At 46.3% G+C, this 14,759-nt stretch overlaps 1 protein-coding gene across 7 annotated transcripts in view; it reads right to left on the reverse strand.

Annotated features, from left to right (window-relative positions):
* Positions 1–14,759, reverse strand: part of TNS1 (tensin 1) — a 506,243-nt gene that overhangs the window by 205,881 nt on the left and 285,603 nt on the right. The window lies entirely within an intron of this gene.

Below are 14,759 nucleotides of genomic sequence, written 5' to 3' on the forward strand. Positions count from 1 at the left end.
GTGGGTTATGTTCCGTCTATCCTATAGAACAGGAACATAACCCACAAGTCAAGATTTAAAGCGGATGTCCGCTGAAAAAAAAAAAATATTAAAAGCCAGCAGCTACAAATACTGCTGACTTTTAATATTAGGACACTTACCTGTCCTGGAGTCCAGCGCCGTCCGCAGCAAAGGACAAGCGATCGCTCGTCACTCTGCTGCCCCCCCCCCCCGCCATCCTCGGTGAGGGAACCAGGAAGTGAAGCGCTCCAGCTTCACTGCCCGGTTCCCTACGGCGCATGCGCGAGTTGCGCTGCACCGTCTGACTGGCTCCCGCTGTGTTCTGGGAGCCGAGTGTTCCCAGAACACAACGGGGGGGGGGGGGAGGTGACGTCATGCCCGCAGTCTACCCTCAGACTGTGTGGCCGGAAGTGGGTGCAAATACCTGTCTTTAGACAGGTATTTGCACCCCCCTCCCCAGGACCGTCTTAATAGCATCATGGGCCCCTGGGCAAAGTAATGCTATGGGGCCCCTACAATGATGACAGTGCAGGTAAACAGACATCAAGTAGGTAGGCAGCAGACTGCCTCCCCTTTGCATCTATCACTCTCAGTGCCATCATGGGGCCCCCAATTTCAGGGGAGCATGGATTCAAGTACCAGCTGCTTTGGGGAAAGTGCAGGGCCCCCCCCATGCAGCTGGGGCCCCTGGGCAGTGCCCAGGTGTGCCCTCATTAAGACAGCCCTGCCCCTCCCACCTTAAAGGTGTCAAATGTGACACCGGAGGGGGGAGGGTTGCGATCAGCGGGAGTTCCACTTTAGGGTGGAGCTCCGCTTTAAGGAGCTGTGTCCGTCCATGGCCGAAAATGGAAATGTCGTTGTTTTTTTTCAAAATTGTCGCTCTTCTTCTTTTGTTTATAGCACAAAAAAAAAAAACAGAGAGGTGATCAAATACCACCAAAAGAAAGCTCTATTTGTGGGGAAAATTTGTTTGGGAGCCACGTCGCACGACTGAGCAATTGTCAGTTAAATCGACGCAGTGCCGCGTCGCAAAAAAATGGCCTGGTCAGGAAGGGGGTAAATCCTTCCGGGGCTAAAGTGGTTAAAGAGTTCAGTTGGGTCAATCATAAAAAAAAAAAAAATCTTTATTTTCCCCTCCAAGGAAGCCGGTATCCTCCATCTTTCTGAAGCCCTCGATCTTACAGAAATGACCATATAAGCAGAGTCTGTATACGGCCCGCAATCCTTCCAGCGGCCTCCAGGACTAGATAAGAATTTGCAGTTCTCTCCTTTTTTGGTTCAGTAACACCGGAGGTTTAACACCAGATTATCGATGTAATTCTACTGAAGACATTTCTACTAATCTCCGGAGGAAATTACCAAAGAAGGGACTCCGGACTGCAGCACACTGTCTGTCACACTGCAATCCAGTTTCCAAATCTTCTAGCTTAGCTTCCATCCAGCTAGAGCCAGGCAGCAGCTCATTGGCTCCTCTAGGTCACAGCGCCGAGACCGACACAGCTCCCTGCGCTCCTCTGAGTCCTCCCACCTCGCCTCTGGCCGTGTGCGACGTCACTCCGCTGGCAGGTACTACGAGACTCCTCAGTAGGGGGGAGTAAACATGACAGTAGGAGACAGTGACGCTGAGGTAAGGGGGGATGCAGGAGCGCACGCACACAATTTGTACAGTGCCGCTGGGCGCTGACACAGGTGACTTAAAGCGGATTTCCGGCCACAATTTCACTTTTTAAATATAAATACCCCTGTAATACACAAGCTTAATGTATTCTAGTAAAGTTAGTCTGTAAACTAAGGTCCGTTTTGTTAGGTTGTTACAGCATTTAGACACTTTATAAAATAGAAATTGACTGGGGCCATCTTAAGTGTGGGCATCATGAAGCCAGACTGTATGACTTCCTGGATTTCAGCCTTGCAGACCTCGCACATGCTCAGTGCTGCACAAGCAGTGTCAGATCAGGTTTCAGCACCTGTGCTGTCCAACTCACATGATTCTTTGAGACTGGGGAGTGCACAGACTCCTGGAAAGTTACACCCACTACATTCCCAGGAGTCTGTGCGGTGTAGGTTAGGAAGCATTAAGCACCTAGGTGCAGGAAGTGGGAAGATTAACTATTCTGCCTAGCAACAACACTTTGAAGGCATCTAAAAAAAAATTTTTTTTTGTAAAGGACTAATGATATTTTTTTAAAACTACTGATGTAATGTTATATTTATGGGTGGAACTCCACTTTAAGTTATACACACTGACGGGCGGCGGCCGTGGCATAACTTCACCTGCAGGCTGCGTCCCCCCCATCCTATAGTAAATGGTACCACCCAGGGCACGTGCCCCTTCCGCTCCTGCCTTGTACCGGCCCTGGAAGGGAGCTTTCCGTACAGGATGAGCCGACGGCACAAAACTCGTCACAAACGTTTCCATTCTCGAAACTAGAATTGTATCTTCACCCCGGAGAGGAAATCCAACCATGTAATATGTTTACCAGTCCTTCGATGTGGTGGCTGCATTCGTTTTTCTTTTTTTTTCCAGGCGATTTCTCTTTATTTTCACCTGGTGATCCTGCCAGTAACACACTTCCTGCCCTAGGGTGACAACATTAACTCACTATAATGATATTTTGGGTTTAGGGATCAATATTGCTTTAAAGGGGTTGTAAAGGTAATTTTTTTCCCCCTAAATATCTTCCTTTCCCTTAGTGCAGTCCTCCTTCACTTACCTCATCCTTCCATTTTGCTTTTAAATGTCCTTATTACTTCTGAGAAATCCTCACTTCCTGTTCTTCTGTCTGTAACTCCACACAGTAATGCAAGGCTTTCTCCCTGGTGTGGAGTGTCGTGCTCGCCCCCTCCCTTGGACTACAGGAGAGTCAGGACGCTCACTAACACACAGCTCCTTTCTCTATCTGCAACATAGAGAGCGTCCTGACTCTCCTGTAGTCCAAGGGAATGGGCGAGCACGACTCTCCACACCAGGGAGAAAGCCTTGCATTCCTGTGTGGAGTTACAGACAGAAGAACAGGAAGTGAGGATTTCTCAGAAGAAATAAGGACATTTAAAAGCAAAATGGAAGGATGAGGTAAGTGAAGGAGGACTGCACTAAGGGAAAGGAAGCTATTTAGGGAAAACAAATTCCTTTACAACCCCTTTAAAGTGGAAGTAAAGCTCAGTCCCGATGGTTATATTCTTTCTGTGTTATTCCATTCTATTTGTTTCTACTATATACTAGCCTATTCTGTTCTTTTATTTCCTATTCTATTTTGTTCTGTTTTACTCTTAATATATTCTACAATGGAACCTTGGTTTACGAGAAACACATTTAAAGAGCGTTTTGAAAGACGAGCAACTTTTTTTTTTTAATTCTGATTCGGTTTGTGAGTGTTTTTCTCGCAAAACAAGTAGAATTCAAGCTAATGGGGTGTGCAGTACTGCATTTGGCCAGAGATGTGTGGGCGCCGGTGACACTCAGAACGGTTCGGAGCCAGGAATACTCCATTCCCGGGTGTTTCCGAGCCTTTCTGAGATCAGCCGAGCTGTCCCTGAGTATTTCTGAGGCTCTCCGGCGCCCCCCCCCCCCCACCTCTGGCCACATGCAGCATTGCATGCCATAGAAGTCAATGTGGAACAAATTATCTTCGTTTCCATTGACTTCTATGGGGAAACCCGCTTTGATATGCGAGTGCTTTAGATTACAAGCATTCTCCTGGAATTGATTATGCTCGTAATCCGAGGTTCCATTGTATTCTTTTATTTTCTGTTATATTTTGTTCTATTCTATTATTATTTTTTTCTATTCTTTTCCATTATTTTCTATTCTATTCTCTTTGAAAATTCGAAAAATCTTTGAATTGGAAAACTATTTTGATTTAAAAACTTTTCCAATTCCAAAAAGTAGTCGAAAACGATTAGAAAACTATTAAAATTTCATCCAAATTTTTTTTTGTTTGGTTAAATTTTACATTTTGTTCAGTTTTGTTTCGTTTAAATTCAGTACTATAGTAATTCGTAAATTCGCATAAAACAAACCGCGCATGTCTAACTTGTACCTATAGGTCAGCGGTCATCAACGCTGTCCTCAGGGCCCACTAACAGGCCAGGTTTTATGTATTTCCTCGGGGAGATGCAGACTAGAATACTGCAATCACTGAGCAGCAAATGATATCGCCTGTCATGTATTTCAGTTATCCTGCAAACCTGGCCTGTTAGTGGGCCCTGAGGACGGGGGTGATGATGACCACCGCTATAGGTGAACCTATAAAAAGTCTTACCTATAGGTACTGTACATATCTCCTAATCACCAGTTAGGAGATATTTACAATATATGCAGCCGTTGATGTCACGGCGCGTGCGCTCTGATGGAACAGGCGTCTGGACCGTTCCTTCAGAATTCTGTGCCGTAAATGACGGATCCTTCACGCATGCGCAGGAGTGACGTCATCGCGGCTCCAGCCAGTCACACAGTCGGAGTCCGCGGACCCGGAAGGAAGATAAGCTGCCTCCAGAGATGACAGCGCATTGCTGGAATGCTTAATTTTCACATAATGTGCTAGTATGCAATGCATACTAGCACATTATGCCTTTACCTTGCAGGTCTGAAAAAAAATAAACACCCAGCAGTTTAACCACTTAGGCCCCTTTCACACTGGGGCGTTTTTCGAGCGTTATTTGATCAAAGCCTCATCTGCAATCCCAATGTGCTGGTAAAGCACCGCTAAGACCCTAACGTTTTAGGGCGTTTTTGCAGTGCCTCAAGGGTAAGGCGTTTTTACAGCGCTTTCAATTCATTTCAATGGAGAGGAGCGTTTTTTTCAGCACCCAAAAGCTGCTCCAAAGATGCTGCTTGCAGGACTCAGTGTGAAAGGGTCCATTGAGATGCATGGAGAGAGTTTTATGAGCGTTTTAATAGCGCTATTTTTAACGCTAAAACGCTGTAAAAACGCTTCAGTGTGAAAGGGGTCTAAAGGACCCCCTTCCAACGATATACGTCGGCAGAATGGCACGGCTGGGCACAATCACGTACCTGTACGTGTCTCTTTAAGGCCCAGCCCCGTGTTACCGACCTGGTCTGAAGCTCCGTGACCGCGCCTGCGGGACCTGATCGCCGCCGGTGTCCCGCGATCGGTCACCGGAACTGAAGAACGGGGAGAGGTGAGTGTAAACAAACCTTCTCTGTGGCAGTGTCAGTGATCGTCTGTTACCTGATATAGGGAAAGACGATCACTGACGTCACACGTCCAGCCCCGCCCCCCTACAGTTAGAAACACATATGAGGTCACACTTAACCCCTACAGTGCCCCCTAGTGGTTAACTCCCAAACTGCAATTAACAGTAATCAGCGCTTTTTCATAGCACTTTTTGCTGTGAAAATGACAATGGTCCCAAAAATGTGTCAAAATTGTCCGAAGTGTCCACCATAATGTCGCAGTCACAAAAAAAAAAATCGCTGATCGCCGCCATTAGTAGTAAAAAAAAAAAATGATTAATAAAAATGCAATAAAACTATCCCCTATTTTGTAAACGCTATACATTTTGCGCAAACCAACCGATAAACGCAATTTATTTTTTTACCAAAAATATGTAGAAGAATACGTATCGGCCTAAACTGAGGAAAAAAATGTTTTTTTTATATATTTTTGGGGGATATTTATTATAGCACAAAGTTTAAAATATTGAATTTTTTTCAAAATTGTCGCTCTATTTTTGTTTATAGCGCAAAAAATAAAAACCGCAGAGGTGATCAAATACCACCAAAAGAAAGCTCTATTTGTGGGGAAAAAAGAACGCCAATTTTGTTTGGAAGCCACGTCGCACGACCGTGCAATTGTCTGTTAAATCGACGCAGTGCCGAATCGCAAAAAGGGGCCTGGTCCTTAACCTGCATAATGGTCCGGGTCTTAAGTGGTTAAAGCCGCTTTTTTTAAATGTGTGCAAAAAAAAAAACATGCGTGCATAAATGCAACGCACCAGGAGAAGTGTGACCCGGATGGAAGTATTTCCGTGTTACTTGGTATCAGGCCAACTCATAAAAAAAAGATAACTTAAGAAGATATGTTGGAAAATTCCGTCACCGACAGATGAAAATGTTTGATCTTTGAGAAGAAACATTCTTTCATTTTTTTTTTCCTCTGAAGATATATTACCTTGAAGACCTGGCCTAGCCTCACGCTTTTTGTTTGCATGTAAAAATCTGAAAAAAAAATTTAAAAAAATCGCAATAGGCGTAAATGTATTAATTTTGTTTGCACAAAAGTTATTTAGGTAGATTCAGGTAGAATGGTGCAAAGTTACGGCGGCGTAGCTTAGCGTGGTTAGGCTACGCCGCCGTAAGTTAGCTAGGCAAGTACATGATTCACAATGTACTTGCCTGCTATGTTACGGTGGCGTAGCCTAAAGCGGGCGGGCGTAAGGGCGCCTACATTTCCCAGTGTGCATTGTGGCTTTGTACGCCGTACGGGCCTATTGATTTTGACGTGGACGTAAACGACGTAAATCGCTATTCGCGGACGACCTACGCAAATTCGAATCTCGCGACGGGAACGGCGGCCATACTTTAACATTGCTATTCCATCTAATAGATGGAATAACTTTAGGCCTGATAATGGCTTACGGAAACGGCGTAAATGTACTGCGTCGGCCGGGCGTACGTTCGTGAATCGGCGTATCTACTCATTTACATATTCTACGCCGACCGCAATGGAAGCGCCACCTAGCGGCCATCCGAAATATTGCAACCAAAGATAGGACGGCGCAAGCCGTCGTATCTTAGATATGTTTAAGTGTATCTCTGTTTGAGAATACACTTAAACATAAGTCGGCGTAGATTCTGAGTTAGGTCGGCTTATCTAATGATAAGTCAGCCTAACTCTTACTGAATCTACCTAATTGCACCTACAAACTATGGGATAGATTTAGGGACTTTTGATACATTTTTTATTGTTTTTACTTGTAATGGCGTCGATCTGCGATTTTTAGTGGGACTGCGACATTGCGGCGGACAAATCTGACCCCAAATGACACTTTTTGGTTACCAGTGACATTATTAGTGATCAGAGCTAAAAAATTGCACTGTTAACTGTATAAATGACACTGGCAGGGAAGGGGTTAACACTAGGGGGCGATCAAGGGGTTAAGTGTGTTCCCTCAGCGTGTTCTAACTGTGAGGGGGATGAACTGGCAGGGACATGACAGAGATCGCTGTTCCTGATCACTGAAAAAAGCAGATCTCTAAGGTGTACTCTGTCAAAACGGGGATCCGCCTTGTTTACAATGGCAGATCCCCATTCTGCCTCTGTATACAGCGATCGCGGGCGGCCATCAAATCCGCCCAAGACCCGCGCCTGACATCTCACATTCACGGACCGACGTACAGGTACGTCGGTTTGCGCAGCAGAGTCGACCTGCCACAGTATAAGTACGGTGACTGGTCGGCAAGTGGTTAAAGTAATGCAGCGCCATATCGCAAAAAATGGCCTGGTCATTAACCACTTAAGGACCCCTTCACGCCGATATACGTCAGCAGAATGGTGGGTGCTTGCGACCCGGTCCGAAGCTCCGTGACCGCGCCCCGCAGGACCCGATCGCCGCCGGTGTCCAGCGATCAGTCACAGGAGCTGAAGAACGGGGAGAGGTGAGTGTAAAACACACCTTCCCCGTTCTTCATTGTGGCAGTGTCAGTGATCGTCTGTTCTCTGATATAGGGAAAGACAATCACTGAGGTCACACGTCCAGTCCCGCCCCCCTACAGTTAGAAACACATATGAGGTCACACATAACCCATTCAGCACCCCTAGTGGTTAACTCCTAAACTGTCAGTGTCATTTTCACAGTAATCAGTGCATTTTTATAGCACTTTTCGCTGTGAAAATGACAATGGTCCCAAAAATGTGTCAAAATTGTCCGATGTGTCCGCCATAATGTCGCAGTAATGAAAAAAAACACTGATCGCCGACATTAGTAGTAAAAAAAAATTAATAATAAAAATGTCATAAAACTATCTCCTATTTTGTAAACGCTCTAAATTTTGCGCAAACCAATCGATAAACGCTTATTGCGATTTATTTTTTTAAACAAAAATAGGTAGAAAAAAAACGTATCGGCCTAAACTGAGGAAACAAAAAAGTTTTTTTATATATTTTTCGGGGATATTTATTATAGCAAAAAGTAAAAAAATTGTATTGTTTTCAAAATTGTTGCTCTATTTTTGTTTATAGCGCAACAAATTTAAACCGCAGAGGTGATCAAATACCACCAAAAGAAAGCTCTATTTGTGGGGAAAAAAGGACACCAATTTTGTTTGGGAGCCACGTCGCACGACCGCGCAATTGTCAGTTAAACCGACGCAATGCCGAATCGCAAAAAGGGGCAAGGTCCTTAACCTGCATAATGGTCCGGGTCTTAAGTGGTTAAGGGGGTAAAACCTTCTGGGGCTGAAGTGGTTAAAAGCTTTGGATTATACCAGTAAAAAAATATTTTTTAACATCTGCCAAAACCAGAAGAGATGAAATGCTCATTTCTTCTGGTTCCCTAGACCATAGAGCTGATCAAAGCCCTTCTGGTCTCAGACCAGCTCTTTGGTCAGCCGGCCAAACCACTGACTGCACTTCGGGGTTCCCCCGATGGGATGGGAGAGCCACGGAAAAATGGCGAGAGGGGGGAAGGACGTCACCTTCTGCTGCTTGTAAAAGCAATCCAGCGGCTAATTAGCCGCTAGGATTAAAAGGTCGAAAAGGAGTAGACAGAGATCAGCAAAACATTAATTATATTGAATATGGCACCAAAATCTCTGAAATTTTAGAAGCAATTTAGTAAAGGATATGGGACTTTCAAGGTATTGGCGTGGCCAGGCCCGGATTTCCCACAAGGCCACCGAGGCCAGGCCTTGGGGCGGCAGGGCGCCAAGGGGCGGCAGTGGCATGGAGTCCCCCGACGCCCGGAACATACAGTTAAGGGCGGTAAGTTATGGGGGAATCCTATGACTCCTGTTTTGGAGGTATCAGGGTCAATAAAGAGAACATGTCACCTCCAATTGCTATCACACAGGGAATTGTTTTCTCCTGTGTAATGGCAAAAAAAGTTAAGTGAAAAAAAATTGATAAATAATAAGAAATAATAATTAAATTAATAAAATAAAAATGTAAAGAATAAGAAAAATAATAGGGAAAATAATAAGAAAATTATACAAATTTTTTTTTTTTTTTTTAAACTAACCGCGCCTCCTATTCTCCGTTGATTTGGGGGGGGGGTGTTCGGTTGGCGGGGAGGGGGTGCATTGCGGAACCTGGCCTTGGGGCGGCAGGGAGAGCAAATCCGGCCCTGGGCGGTCCATGAATTTCAATAAGTTTCGCTGTGGAGGCTTCTTCAGGAAAAGACGATAAGCCACATTTATTGTATATAGGACATATTTCAATAAGTTTCACCATGGAGGCTTCTTCAGGAAAAGACGCCAAGCCACATTTATTGTATATAGAAGAACATTTATGTTCTTCTATATACAATAAATGTGGCTTAGCGTCTTTTCCTGAAGACGCCTCCGTGGCGAAACTTGCTGAAATATGTTCTTCTATATACAATCAATGTGGCTTGGCATCTTTTCCTGAAGAAGCCTCCTCGGCGAAACCTGTTGAAATTCATCGACGCCATGACAATACGTACATGTTTATAGTATTTCATTGTCATTAGGTAATGGGTGTACACCTACGGCTTTGAATAAACTGTATTCATTACTTTTACAATATTAAATATTTTTCAATTTTTTTTATATATTGACTCTGAGTGAAACTTCATATATTGCACCTTGAAAGTCCCATATCCTCTACTTGAGACAATGGGCCAGATTCCCGTAGGAGCGCGTAACTTTGTGCGGACGTAACGTATCTGATTTTTGTTACGCCTCCGCAACTTAGATGGGCAAGTGGTGTATTCTCAAAGCACTTGCTCCGTAAGTTGCGTCGGCGTAGCGTAAATCGGCCGGCGTAAGCCCGCCTAATTCAAATGTGGGACAGGGGGGCGTGTTTTATGTTAATGCTATGTGACCCGACGTGATTGACGGAAATCTGGAAATCTCCCAGTGTGCATTGCTCCTAATACGCCGCAAGGACGTATTGGTTTTGACGTGAACGTAAATTACGTCTAGCCCCATTCACGGACGAGTTACGCAAACGACGTAAAATTTTCAAATTTCGTCGCGGGAACGACGGCCATACTTAACATTGGTACGCCGCACTTACGCCACCATATAGCAGGGTTAACTTTACGCCGGGAAAAGCCTAACGCAAACGGCATAACTGTACTGCGTCGGCCAGGCGTACGTTCGTGAATTTGCGTATCTAGCTGATTTACATATTTTTACACGTAAATCAGCGTACACGCCCCTAGCGGCCAGAGTAAATATGCAGTTATGATCCGACGGCGTAAGAGACTTACGCCTGTCGGATCTAAGGGAAATCTATGCGTAACTGATTCTATGAATCAGGCGCATAGACACGACCGACCGGACTCAGAGATATGACGGCGTATCTGGAGATACGCCGTCGTATCTCCTCTGAGAATCTGGCCCAATGGCTGCATCTGCGGGCACCACCCCGGTATAACCGGTCAAAGTCAACGGACGAAAAAAAAAAAAAACACGCCAACCGTCTCAGGTTTGCCAAAAAGCCTTCGGAAGAAAACTGTTTCTACAACAAATTCGCCCTTTAATGACGCAGGTCGAGAAGACAAAAGCGAGATTGTTATTACAAACGATTCAACGCCGTTATTTCCCCAAATACTCGTTCTTCCTACAAACACCCAACCAAAAGGGAAAGTCATTAATTCATTTTATCTGTAATGTAAACACCATCAGCGAACGCAAGACCGACATCAAAAATCTGCGGTTTCACCCCACCCCCGAGATATTTTGGCGAAGCCGTTGGCACAACAAAGAGCGCGGCCGACTCCGACGTGTGAAGAGGAATGAAAGGCTTTTTCTGTTACGTCGGTGATAATGAAATCCTTGTTGGGTTCCCCCCCCGGAAAACATTGGAAGCTCGAGCTTTCACGCCATTATCTACCTCGGTGTAGAAGAGGCCAAAGCGAAAAAATAAATAATCCGGGGAGTCGGTTTTCATTTTTTTTTTTTTTTCCAGCAATTATTTCTCTAACAAGTTTCCAAGTAAAAAAAAAAAAACAGAAGAAGAATATATACTTAGTTTTGTCATGGGATCGCCCCTCCCTGTGCTGGGAAATGGAGGAGCCCGCCGCTAAACATGGAAGTAATCAAAGAGAATGTTCCACTGGCAACGAAACAAGGGGGATCCTCCCTAGAAGTATGACCCTGGAACGTTGCCCCTGCCCACAGCATTCAGCTTAGTGTCATGCGGACAGATTCCAGGGTGGGGCAGGTACACACCCGTGATGGCGCCCCCTTGGCACTACCCTGTAATTAAAAATATAAATGGCATAGGATAGCAATAATGGAGTTAAAGGGAAATTAAAGCAACAGTGCTTGAAGATAGTAAAATCAAGGGTTACTATTCTTTGAACGAATGATCGGATATCGGTTATTTTTAGTGGTCTGTGCCCGCCATACATTTTAGTTGTCCCTGGAATGGACCAAAACCCAGTCTCTCAATTCATTGGGACAGTCTAAAGCAGGGGTCCTCAAACTACGGCCCGCGGGCCAGTTACCTTATCTTTTGCCCTGCCCTCCCGGCCTTTTGGGCACAGGAGCCCCCACAACGTGTGGTCTGCCCAGAGAGATCCATTCCCCGCAGACCCCGCTTCATACAGTAAAACTGGACCAATCTCTGGCACTGTCCAGAGTGGGGGCGGAGGCACAGAGAGCCCATTCCAGCACGGGAAAGCTTCACATGGATTCTCCTCGGGGCTGCCTGTTGATAGCAGTAAGTCCGGCGGCACTCCTCTCGCTAATAATCCCTGTACAGGCTGTCTGCATTCATTGGCACTGGTCAGGCTGAATAACTGGGCACTGGTCAGGCTGCATAACTGGGCACAGGTCAGGCTGCATAACTGGGCACAGGTCAGGCTGCATAACTGGGCACTGGAGAGGCTGGCTGCATTACTGGGCACAGGACAGGCTACACTACTGTGCACAGGACAGGCTACATTACTGGGGACAATTGGCACAGCGGCATGAATGGGCACAGTGGTGACAATTAAGGGCACAGTGACATCGACAGTGGCGACAATAGGCACAGTGGCGACAATAGGCACAGTGGCGACAATAGGCACAGTGGCGACAATTGGCACAGTGGCATAATTGGGCACAGTGGCGACAATTTAAGGGCACAGTGACATCAACAGTGGCTACAATAGGCACAGTGGGGACAATGGGCACAGTGGGGACAATTGGCACAGCGGCGACAAATTAAAGGGCACAGTGGTGACAATTAAAGGGTACAGTGGTGACAATTGATGGCACAGTGGTGACAAATGATGGCACAGTGGCTGTGTTTGATGGCATGGCACAGTGGCTGCGTTTGATGGCATGGCACAGTGGTGACAATTGATGGCACAGTGGCTGCGTTTGATGGCATGGCACAGTGGCTGCGTTTAATGGCATGGCACAGTGGTGCAAATTGATGGCACAGTGGCTGTGTTTGATGGCATGGCACAGTGGTGACAATTGATGGCACAGTGGCTGCGTTTGATGGCATTGCACAGTGGCTGCGTTTAATGGCATGGCACAGTGACTGCGTTTGATGGCATGGCACAGTGACTGCATTTGATGGCATGGCACAGTGGTGCGAATTGATGGCACAGTGGCTGTGTTTGATGGCATGGCACAGTGGTGACAATTGATGGCACAGTGACTGCGTTTGATGGCATGGCACAGTGACTGCATTTGATGGCATGGCACAGTGGTGCGAATTGATGGCACAGTGGCTGTGTTTGATGGCATGGCACAGTGGTGACAATTGATGGCACAGTGGCTGCATTTGATGGGCACAGTGAGGCTGCAATTTTTTTTTCGTTTGCTCCCCCCCCCAAAAAAAATTTGAGCACCAGCCGCCACTGGCTCTATTTGTGAGAAAAAAAAGAACATACATTTTTTTGGGTACAACGTCAGCTAAAGAGACGCCGTGCCAAATCGCAAAAAAATGGCCTGGTCATTAAGGAGGAAAATCTCCCGGTCCTCAAGTGGTTATTGGTTCTTCTGTACTAATGGGGTTGAGGAAGGTTGCAGTAAAAAAAAATGTCGCCCTATTTGTATGACGCACACGGCTTTACATACATGTGATGCCCCGATGTGACCAGCAAGTGGCGCTGTGCTCTTTCCTAAATACTCTTGCAATTTTGCAATCAGTTTAACAACTGCAGAAGCTGCTGCCTGGCCTGCAGACAGATAATAAAGCCAATCACATTACCGCTACATTGACTCCCAGCAGAGTTTATTTTTCTGTATGTCTGAAGGGACAATATTTAAAAAAAATAAAAATCTAAATATATGGTTTATTTTTATTTTTAAATGGCAGAAATTATCACAAAATTTCACAGATAACTCTTACCTTATACATAAATAGTTCAGACAGACCCGTTCAGTCTCTACGCCGGCACAGACCCACGAACCAACATGCGTCTAAAAACAGGCTACAGCCCGCCGACGTAGCTTGCACACGCCGGCGTAGGGTGGGCGCACATATGGGCTGGACGCATTGGGGCTGCTCCCATTGATTAGCCATTCAAACATGCAAATGAGGGAAATACGCTGATTCACGAACGTGCGTGTGCCCGGAGCATGCTACACGAGATGCGCGCAAGTTGTACGTCCGGCGTAAAGTTATTCCCCATAAAGAGGTGCAACCCGGCAACAGACATGCACAGGTCTGCACCAGGGAACACAAGCCGGCGTATTGTGCGTTGGACGCGTGTGCGGCTGGGCGTACGTTATGTTCACGGCGTACGCGGTGATCCGACGTAGCTTAGGCAGTTGTGCCGGCGTTGTTGTGAGCAGGCGCAGGGGGGTGCTGTGAATGCGTCCACGTCACGGCGCATGCGCAGTTCGTGATAAGTACCGGTCTGGCGCTCGGCACATCACTTGCATGGGGTCACGCCCACTTCCACCTACGCCGGCGTGCACCTTCGAAACCTACGCCATTCTGGCGCAGCGTTGGGAGCACTGGCTTGCTGAATGCAATGCTTGCCTCTCCGCGCTACGTTGGCGTGGCGTACGGTGTGTGCGCTACGGCGGCGTAATGTGCGCCTTGCTCTCTGTGAATCTGGGCCATAGTGTCTACAAAATGGGGGATAGTTTTATGGCATTTTTAGTATTTCTTTTACTAGTAATGGCGGCGATCTGGAAATTTTTATCGTGATTGCGACTTTATGGCGGACACATCGGACACTTTTGACACTATTTTGGGACCATTGTCATTTTTACAGTGATTAGTGCTATAAAAATGCACTGGCAGTGAAGGGGTTAAGTGTGTCCTAGGGATTGAATCTGTTAGCGGGAGGAGCTACCAGTGACACATCACTGATCACTGTTCCCGATCACAGGGAACATTCCATCACCGACATGTCACTAGGCAGAACAGGGGAATGCCTTGTTTACAAAGGCACCCCCCCTGTTCTTCCTTTGCCAACCGCAAACCGTGTGCCGCCGGGATGATCGCGTTCCCAGGACCCGCGGGCGCACTCACGAGGCACAAATTTAAAGTGACGTACAGGTACGCCCATTTGCCTGCCCGTGCCATTGTGTCAACGTATATCGTCGTGCGCTGGTCACTAACCGGTTAAAAGCATGAGAATAACTGACTTTCCATCGT

This window comes from Rana temporaria, chromosome 6 (genome assembly GCF_905171775.1).
Source record: "Rana temporaria chromosome 6, aRanTem1.1, whole genome shotgun sequence".
NCBI lineage: Eukaryota > Metazoa > Chordata > Amphibia > Anura > Ranidae > Rana > Rana temporaria.